The following is an 8,733-nucleotide window of genomic DNA, read 5'->3' as shown; positions in this document are numbered from 1 at the left end:
TTTTACTATTAAAGCTACCAATCTTTTTTATATAATTTTTTAAATTATATTTTTGACAATCTTTAAATTGTTAATTAGGGTAAAAAGGTACAAGGGCTACAGGGAAGTGGGTAAGACTATTATTTCCCTATTATTTCCTTCATATATCTGAGGTAAAGGGAATATTGAGGGAGAAGCCAAACCCAGTCTCCCACCCATGCAAGGTCCCCAATGTGGGGCATGCTCTGAGCTCCTTGCTCAAGTTGTTTTTCTTTTTTTAAAGATTCATTTATTTTTATTACAAAGTCAGATATACAGAGAGGAGGAGAAAAAGAGATTAAGATCTTCTGTCCAATGATTCACTCCCCAAGTGACCACAACGGCCGGTACTTCACCAATCCCGAGCCAGGACCAGGAACTTTTTCCAGATCTCCCACGCAGGTGCAGGGTCCCAAATCTTTGTGCTGTCCTTGACTGCTTTTCCAGGCCACAAGTCAGGAGCTGAATGGGAAGTGGAGCTGCCGAGATTAGAACTGGTGCCCATATGGGATCCTGGCATGCTCAAGGCGAGGACTTTAGCTGCTAGGCCATGCCGCCGGGCCTGCTCAAGTGGTTTTGGTAGTTCAGCAGTTATGAATCACTGCCAATCTTTCCACTTCAGGCACAATGTGGTTCTTGGAGAATCCACTGGTTGACACAGTCTGTCATAAAGTCTCCATTTGTTCCGTATTTCACTGCCAACATATAGCTGAGGTGGTGGATTGATCTGTTCTGTCTACTGTCTTTTCTTGGTTAGGGCTCTGAGTCCGCCACTCTGATTGGGGGATCCCAAAAAGAAACTTTGAGGTGTTCCCAGATCAGATTCTTGTATGTACTAGCAAGTACAGGGCCCACCACAGTCCATCGCCCTGGCAACTGGTGGGCTGCTACAAGGACAGGCAGGCTCTCCCGAGCTCATTGTTTCAAGGACAGGGCAGTTTGGACTGCGCCCCCCTGAGCCTTTGCCATCTCACCCGCCATCCACTCCAGCACCAAGCAGCTCACTAACACCTTCTAACTCACTTCTCTGCCCCCTCCTCCACACACACACATTCCTAAACTGCCTGCAGGTGGCTCCAGGGCCAAGCGAGCTTACCCAGTGTCATTCTGGCTTCTTTTGTGTTAGACCTATTCAAATGGAGCTCCAAGAGCCCCAAACATGCATTGTTGGTTATTTAAAAGGTTGAGTTCTAGTTTATATGATATTATGATATTATTATGCGCAGCTAATTCCCGCAACCTGATTCTTTACCATGAGCTGAAAACACCAGAGGCAACAAGGTATCTTAGGAGGTTTATTCCAGTGTGGAAGGAACAGGATGGAGGGGAAGGGGAAAGGGAGGAGGGGTAGGGTGGCTGGAAGAAGAGGAAGAGCAAAGAAGAGAGAGAACCGTGCCTGGGGGCCTTTTGGTCTGCCAGGTGTGGGGGTGATGATTGGGAGGGATTGAGGGCAGGCCCCAGGGGATTGGCAACTGCAGGTGAATGCCTATTGATGATTTGTGAGTGGGCGGGTTTGGGGAAGAGGCTGGAAGATTGGAGGTGGGATTCTCAGGTGGAATACCAGGTTACATCTGATTGGTGGATGGCTGGACTGGCACGAATTTCCTGTGCTCTGAGGAAGAAGTAATGGCGCAGAGTCCACAGTAGGATATTCAAATAAATTCTTCCACTCATACCATCAGATCCAGGGCCTGGGGGGCTCAGCCACGGTCCCCACACCTCTAACCTGACCTCCCACCACCCTACAGCTGCTCCAGGATCAGGCAGGCTTGGCCAACAATATGGCTTCTGCATCAAGTCAATCTCCGGCCTGCTGCTCTGGAGCCGGGTCTGCTTGCCCTCACCCACAGTGCATCTGCAACGAACAGCTTATCCACTGCTCCAGGGCCAGGTCCTTTTAGCCCGTGAACCCTACACACACACCCAGCATGACCATGCCACTACCCCATCTGCAGTTCCAGAGCCAACCTGATTCAGTCTTCCAAGGGCAGGTCCTACTTCTCTTGGATTGGGGCTGACGTCTTCCAGGGATTCCTGGAGCTTTCCCCAACTAGGTCTGCCACTGGGGTTTTCTATGGGCAGGTCCTGTTTCCTCTGGGGGTCAGATGCTGGAGTCTTTCAAAGGTGTCTCTATTTACCATGGGTTGGGGGCTAGGGTCTTCCCTGGTGGGGGGTCTTCTTTCCCCCAAAGGGTGGTGGCTGAGGTCTTCCAGGGGAAGTCCATCCCTCGCACTTCAGGGATGGATTCTGCTTTCTTTTGGTTGGGGGCTGGGGTCATCGTCATCTTGGGAATGTCCTCTCCCCCACGGGGTTGGGTGCTTGGCTTCTTCCATGTTAGGTGCTGTAGTCTTGCATGGATAGGTCCTGATTGCCCCTGACTCAGGGATTCAGTTTTTCCAGGGATGGACCATGCTTCCACCCACTGGTGTCAGGGGTTGGAGCCTTCCAGGGCCCTTGATGCTTCCCTCCCTTCTCACTGCCCCACCCCCATCAGAATAATGGTCTTCCAGGGGCAGGAAACTACCCACAGGGAAGCTGGACCCACCCCTGGAGGACCCCAACCTTCCACCCAGGGCTAACCAGGACCTACCTCTGGAAGACTCCAGCATCCCATCCAGGGAGAGCCAGGACCTGCCCCTGGGTAGTTTCCTGATTCTGCTCTGTGGCCCCTGCCTTTGCTGCCTCTATGCATGGCTGGATGTGGTGACTCATCCCCTTACTTTGTTGGTGCTTGCAAGATGGACTCCTGGTGCCACTTCCTGTGTCACTTCATCCCACAGCCTGCTGTGACCCAGCACACGGTTAGACCCAGAGCCAGCTGCACACTCCTCTCTGCCTGTCTCAGGCCATGCTGGTGGGCACCTGCACCTTCCTGTAGGTCACAGTACAGGGAACAAGGGACCCTCCACTGAAGGCATTGCAGATTGATTGATTTGAAAGACATGGTAACAGAGGGAAAGAGGTCTTTCAGGGTTAGGCTAGGCTAAAGCTAGGAACCAGGTACTTCAGCCAGGTCTCCCAGGTGCAATAAGCAGGGAGTTGGATCAGAAATGGAGCAGCCAGGACTCAAACTGGTGCTCTGATATGGGATGGAAGTTTGAAGATGTAAATTTGACCCAGGGCAAGGTAATTTCAACACAACTTCTGAGTAGTGGGAAAATGAATACTATCTTCTTTATCATTTGTTTATATTGATCCAAAGGGCTTGAATGGATGGGAAGACAGTTACTTGTATTTCTTCCCTTCTGTAGATGTGCACATCACAAAGATCCAGACTGGACAGCACCAAGTGGCCCAGCAAGCTCTGTGTTGGCCCTTCTTGCACTGGCATGGAACTACCCAGCGTTATTGGAAACTTTCCGGAAAGTTCTAAAATAGTTTCTTCTTTTTCTTTTCTTCTTCTTCTTCTTCTCCTTCTTCTTCTTCTTCTTCTTCTTCTCCTTTTATTTTTATTAATTATATCTTGAGACTCAGATTTGTTTGTTGGATTTGACAAGCAGGCTGTGGCATGGAAAGTGCCTCCTGGGTTCATCTGCCCTGGCAGTGCCAAGGCTGGTTGATGTGGTGGGTGTGTTGTGGGGCATGTTACCGTGGCTAAGCCAGTCTGTCCCTAGAGCAAGCTGCAGGCAGATTGCCTGGAGAAGCCTGAGGGAGGCATGACAGGCTGGCTAGAAGCACAGGCTTTGCCAGCTCTGAAGACCTGTGTTTGCTGCAATAACCAAGGCGGGAATGCTAGATGTGCTGTGTACCCAGGGAGAGTGAGCCTATTCCGGAGGAGCAAGATGGAGGACAGGGGTGTTAGGGTTCCTGTCAGAGCCAGCCTAGAGCTGACAGTCTCCTGCAGTGCTATAGCCCACCTGTTGTCCACCCATTGTAAACATGGCAGCCTCCTGTGGCTGTCCAATTCACCTGGTTCCTAAGGCGGGGTCAGCCAACTCACTGTTTTTATAAAAACCCATCTAACTCTCACATTGAGGTCACTCTCTCAAGGAAGGGAGAGCTGACCCAGGCTGGATGGTCAGTTTGCTTGACTCCTTCTTAAACTTTGCTGTTTAGCAAACAGGCTGGGGCCATAGAATTGTGGACAGAAGGGGCCAGGCCCTGGGCTGCACTTCTTGAAGGGAGGCATAGGAGCCCAGCCAGGTGGCCTAGCGGCTAAAGTCCTTGCCTTGAACATGCCAGGATCCCATATGGACACCGGTTCTAATCCCGGCATCCCCGCTTCCCATCCAACTCCCTGCTTGTGGCCTAAGAAAACCTTGGGATCCTGCTCCCGTGTGTGAGACTGGAGAAAGTTACTGCCTCCTGGCTTCAGATTGGTTCAGCACCAGACATTGCGGTCACTTGGGTTTGAATCATCAGACAGAGGATCTTTCTCTGTCTCTCCTCCTCTCTGTCTATCTGACTTTGTGATAAAAACAAAATAAATTCAAGGGGGGAAAAAAAAGAGAGAGGTGCTTGGACTGCAGGCATCCACCGTTCCCTGGCTTCTCTGTCCACATTCCATTACTGCTAGGCCTCACCTCTCCCAGAACTCCAGAAAGTACACAAATTAGAAATACAAAGCATCTTAGAATTAACATCATTCCTGTCCCACTCAAGCAGTAAACAGATTGTGAGGAATACACACATACAGGGGCCATGTTCAGGGGCTACCCGGAGACCTAAGTTGAACCAGGTACTGGGGAGACCAAGAGTCAGAGTGCCAGAGTGATGGAAGCATGTTACCAAGAAAGTGAGCCCTACCCATCAGAGTCCACTGTGGGGGCTTCTGAGGGGAGTGGTTACACAACAATGCAATACCAGCCCCTCTCATGTTCCAGATAGGTGAGCATACCAGGTGGGCAGGAAGAAACATCCAGGTAGTGGGATGGGGTGTGGCTTCCAAACTGGTGACCCTGAACTGCCTGCCTAGCCCACAACATTGGGAGAAGGAAGACACAGATTTCAACTTTTTATTTCCGGTTGATGCAGCAGACATTACTGCCCATTGTGAAAAAGTTTCTTTCTCTCTGCCCTTGGGGTGACTCATGTCAACCCCTCCCTCAGATGGTGCTGAATGGACACAATTTCCATTTTTTTCATGGGTGTTTCTTCCCTTGGAGTCCCTCCTGCTGAAGTGCAGGCCACCTTCCTTCTGCTTTTTAAATAAACCCTGCTTTGCAAACTAGAGTTATCTACATGAACATTATTTCATGAGAAAAGAAATAGGTTGTTGCAGTGTTTCGTGTTGATTTTCCTACCACACTAGCTGCTTTGCCCTGCAGCAGCAGCAAGGCTATGGGAGCAAGCAGGCTAGAAATGAGTGTGGTGGGGCCAATCTCTTCTGGCCCTGGAGGAGCCTCCAGGTAGGCTAGGTGTGTCAGAGATGACGCTGGAGGGTCAGGTGAGGAGGCAGAGTGGGCATGTTGCATGGCAGGGGACTCAAGGTGTGCAGGCTGGGAATGCAAGGTCACCAGCTAAAGGGGCCCAGCCCTGGAGTGGCTGGCAAGCACACTGCCTGCTAAGGGAGTGGGATCATTGGCTAAGCCCCACTCGCTCTCAAGCTCCGGGCAATGGACAGTGTGGCAGTGCTCCTGGGATAGAGCCCAGGCTGTCTAACTGAGCCTGGCCATGTATGGGCAAGTATGGTGATGGAAGGTGTTATGTTAAAGAAGCCCTTCGCCACCTCCCTCCCGTCCATGAAATTCAGCCTGGCCCTGAAATGGAGGACTACAGGCTGTAGGAGCAGGGACACCAGTCAGGATGATTTGGCTATGAAGCAGATGGCAGGCAGAGGGGGCGCACAGTGCATTGGCTTTTCCAGCTTATTCCTGGAATAGCAGCCAGTGGGTTCCTTGGGCTCCGTGCTTACTGTCATGACCCATTGGCTCTGAAATGCATGGTGTGCATACTAGGTGCACGTGGGGATACCAACCAAGCACATGTGGGGCTGAGTGACCTTCGAGCTAGGGCTGAGGGGTGCACTGGCCTAGGCAGCTGGAATGATGTGGCCCTGGAGCAGATGGAGTGCATGCTCAGGTCTGTGAAGTGCTGTCTGAACAGGCCTGGCCCTAGATCAGTGGTAGGGGGCAATGGTGAGTTTGGGTTAGAGGCACGAGGAGCAATAGCTGAGCCCACCTGACCCTTGAATGACTTGTATGCAAGCTGAGAAGGTGTAACAGGGTCAAAGGGGGCAGGATTGTTAGCAGAGTGGACATCCTTGCAGGCTGGAGGCACAGGGGATGCCAGCTGAACTGGCCAATCCTTGCAATGGTGGTCTATGAGCTTCATGGAAAGGCAAGGCCCCACATGCAACTTGGTCTATGAGCAGCCTGTTGGGGGTGCCGGGTGGCTGGTAGTGCCCAGCTGGTTCTACAGCAGCAAGTGCAGCAGTGGGGCAGGTGTGTTGGTTTCTTGGGCTGGGTGGGCCTGGGCCTGGAGCAGACGGAAGCCTAGAGGTGCAGGGGTCATCAGCCTAGCCTTGAGATCCTGCGGCCTCATGGGAGACCCGGAAGAGCTCCTGTCTCCAGGCTTCATATTGTTTCAGGTCCAGCCATTGTGCTCACTTGAGGAGTGAATCATCCGATGGAAGATCTTCCTCTCTGTCTCTCCTCCTCTCTGTATATCCACCTTTAAATAATAATAATAAAAAAAAAAAGTTGTGAGCAGTTTTCATTTACTTCGGATCTATACAAGGCCCATTCCCCTGGCCCTGTCCAGTCCACCCACCAGCCAGTTTTTTTTTTTTTTTTTCTGTACAAAAATAGTCCCCACAAAAAAGAAGTCCACCATCTCTACATCTTCTATAAATTTCTGTTGTCAGCAGCGCAGGTTTTGCGTTGGGTGTAGAAGGGATTGGTGGTCTCCTCTGAAGGTGTCATTTGCTCTAATGAAATGTTCTTTGTCACGTACCAGGATTTGTGTTGCATGCGCTTATTTTTTTCGTCATGCTTCTTTCTCACTCTACTTTTGCACCCCTCCCATTTCCCGGGTTTTTGTTTGTTTCCATTTCCTCTGAAAATGTCTTTCCCCCTACTCCCCACCCCACTATCACCCCCAACCTCTCCTCCTGCCCTGCCCCCTGTCCTTCTCCAGTCCGCTGTCTGGCAGGCCCCCCTCACATGTGCGAGAGGGGCAGTGTGCCGTTAATGACTGTACTGGACACCGGGCTGCTCTGGTAGTACTGTGACATGAGCAGTCGGCTTGGCGCCGGGGAGGTACACGCTGATCATGTTCTGGAGGTTCCCGGCCTGGCAGAGCTCCCTGGAGTGGAAGAGATAAACATGGAGGGGCTAGAGCTGGCCTTGGACTTGACTACCTAGTCCAAGGAGCCTAGCGCCATACCAGGGGTGCTCTGCTGCAAGTAGGACATGCTGTAGGTGGGGGAGCCATTCATGTAGGTCTGTGAGCTGGTTATGGGGTTGTACTGCAGTGCGCTGACATCATAGCGGTGCAAGGGCTGCATCTGAGCCGCACCATGCGTGCTGAGGCCCAGGTGCTGCGGGCAGCCCAGATGGTCGTGCATCATGCTGTAGCTGCCATTGCTCCAGCCATTCACGTGGATGTAGCTGTCCATGCGCTGGTTCACGGCCATGCCCAGGCCGGCGCCCACCCCAACCCCGCTTGCCATGCTGTTGCTGCTGGGAGCCAGCAGCCCACCAGGCTGCGTGTACTTATCCTTCTTCAAGAGCTTCTTGCTTTTTGGCCATGGCTGATATTTATCATCTCTGTGTTTCTTCTTGTGCAGCGCTTGCAGCCACTTGGCCTCTGTGGTGAATGGCTGCTTCGCTATCTCCCACTAAGTTTCCCCCCCGGCGCTCAGGCGTTTGCTGATATCAACGTTGTGCATCTTGGGGTTCTCCTGGGTCATCTTGCGACACTGCCCACGCGAACACACCATGAAGCCGTTCATGGGCCTTTTGGTTGCTGTAGCCCGTGGTGTTGCCATTGCCTCAGCCTCCCCAGAATTCAGCTGTGTGCCCAGCGGCTTGAGCTCCATCTCCATCTGTTGTCCATGCGGGCGCTGTGCACGTGGGCCCGGCCCGCTGGAGGCCGGAGACCCTCGGCCTGGCGGGAGAACTCGAGGGGGTGGGCGGCGGGAGAGCGCAGGAGGAGGAGGAGGTGGAGGGGAGGCAGGTGGGTGTGATTGGGGATCGCGGGGATGGGGGTTCCGAGAGGAGACCAGGGGGAGGAGAGCAATTTCGGGAGGGGACAAAGAAAGGGGACAGAGGTGGGGGGGATGAGGGAGGGAGGCAGAGAGAGAGAGAGAGAAGCAAACAGTGTTTCCCTCCACCTCTGGCAGATGCCGCAGCTACCCGCTGCGATTATTATTATTGTTGTGACTTTTTTTTTTGGAAAGGTTTAAGCCCTGGACTCAAGCTTCTTTCTGCCTTTCTTTCTCTCTGCTTCTTGTTCCCTCAGTCCTTAAAAAGGCAGCAAACTACTTCCCCCCTTTTGCTGACACTCCCTTCTCCGCCTTTACAACTCATGATAACTTTTTTGAACAAGTTAATAGACAACCGTCCGAGCGCTGGTTCCAGTCCCAGCGGCCCTGCTTCCAATTCAGCTCCCTGCTTGTGGCCTGGGTAAGCCTTGGGACCCTGTACCCCTGTGGCAGACCTGAAGGAAGTTCCTGGCTCCTGGCTTTTTATGGGCAAGCACCAGCCTTGTGGTCACTTGGGGAATGAAACATTGCACAGAAGAGCTTCCTCTCTGTCTCTCCTTTCTGTATAC

General features: G+C 52.3%; 1 pseudogene; it reads right to left on the bottom strand.

Moving 5' to 3' along the window:
• Window positions 1-7,117: 7,117 nt before the first annotated feature.
• On the bottom strand, window positions 7,118-7,999 carry LOC131482776 (transcription factor SOX-2-like; annotated as a pseudogene).
• Between the last annotated feature and the right edge of the window lie 734 nt (window positions 8,000-8,733).

Source organism: Ochotona princeps, chromosome 20 (genome assembly GCF_030435755.1).
Source record: "Ochotona princeps isolate mOchPri1 chromosome 20, mOchPri1.hap1, whole genome shotgun sequence".
Lineage (NCBI taxonomy): Eukaryota > Metazoa > Chordata > Mammalia > Lagomorpha > Ochotonidae > Ochotona > Ochotona princeps.
The sequence above is the reverse complement of the archived record's forward strand: the minus strand, read 5'-3'. Positions and strand labels throughout refer to the sequence as shown.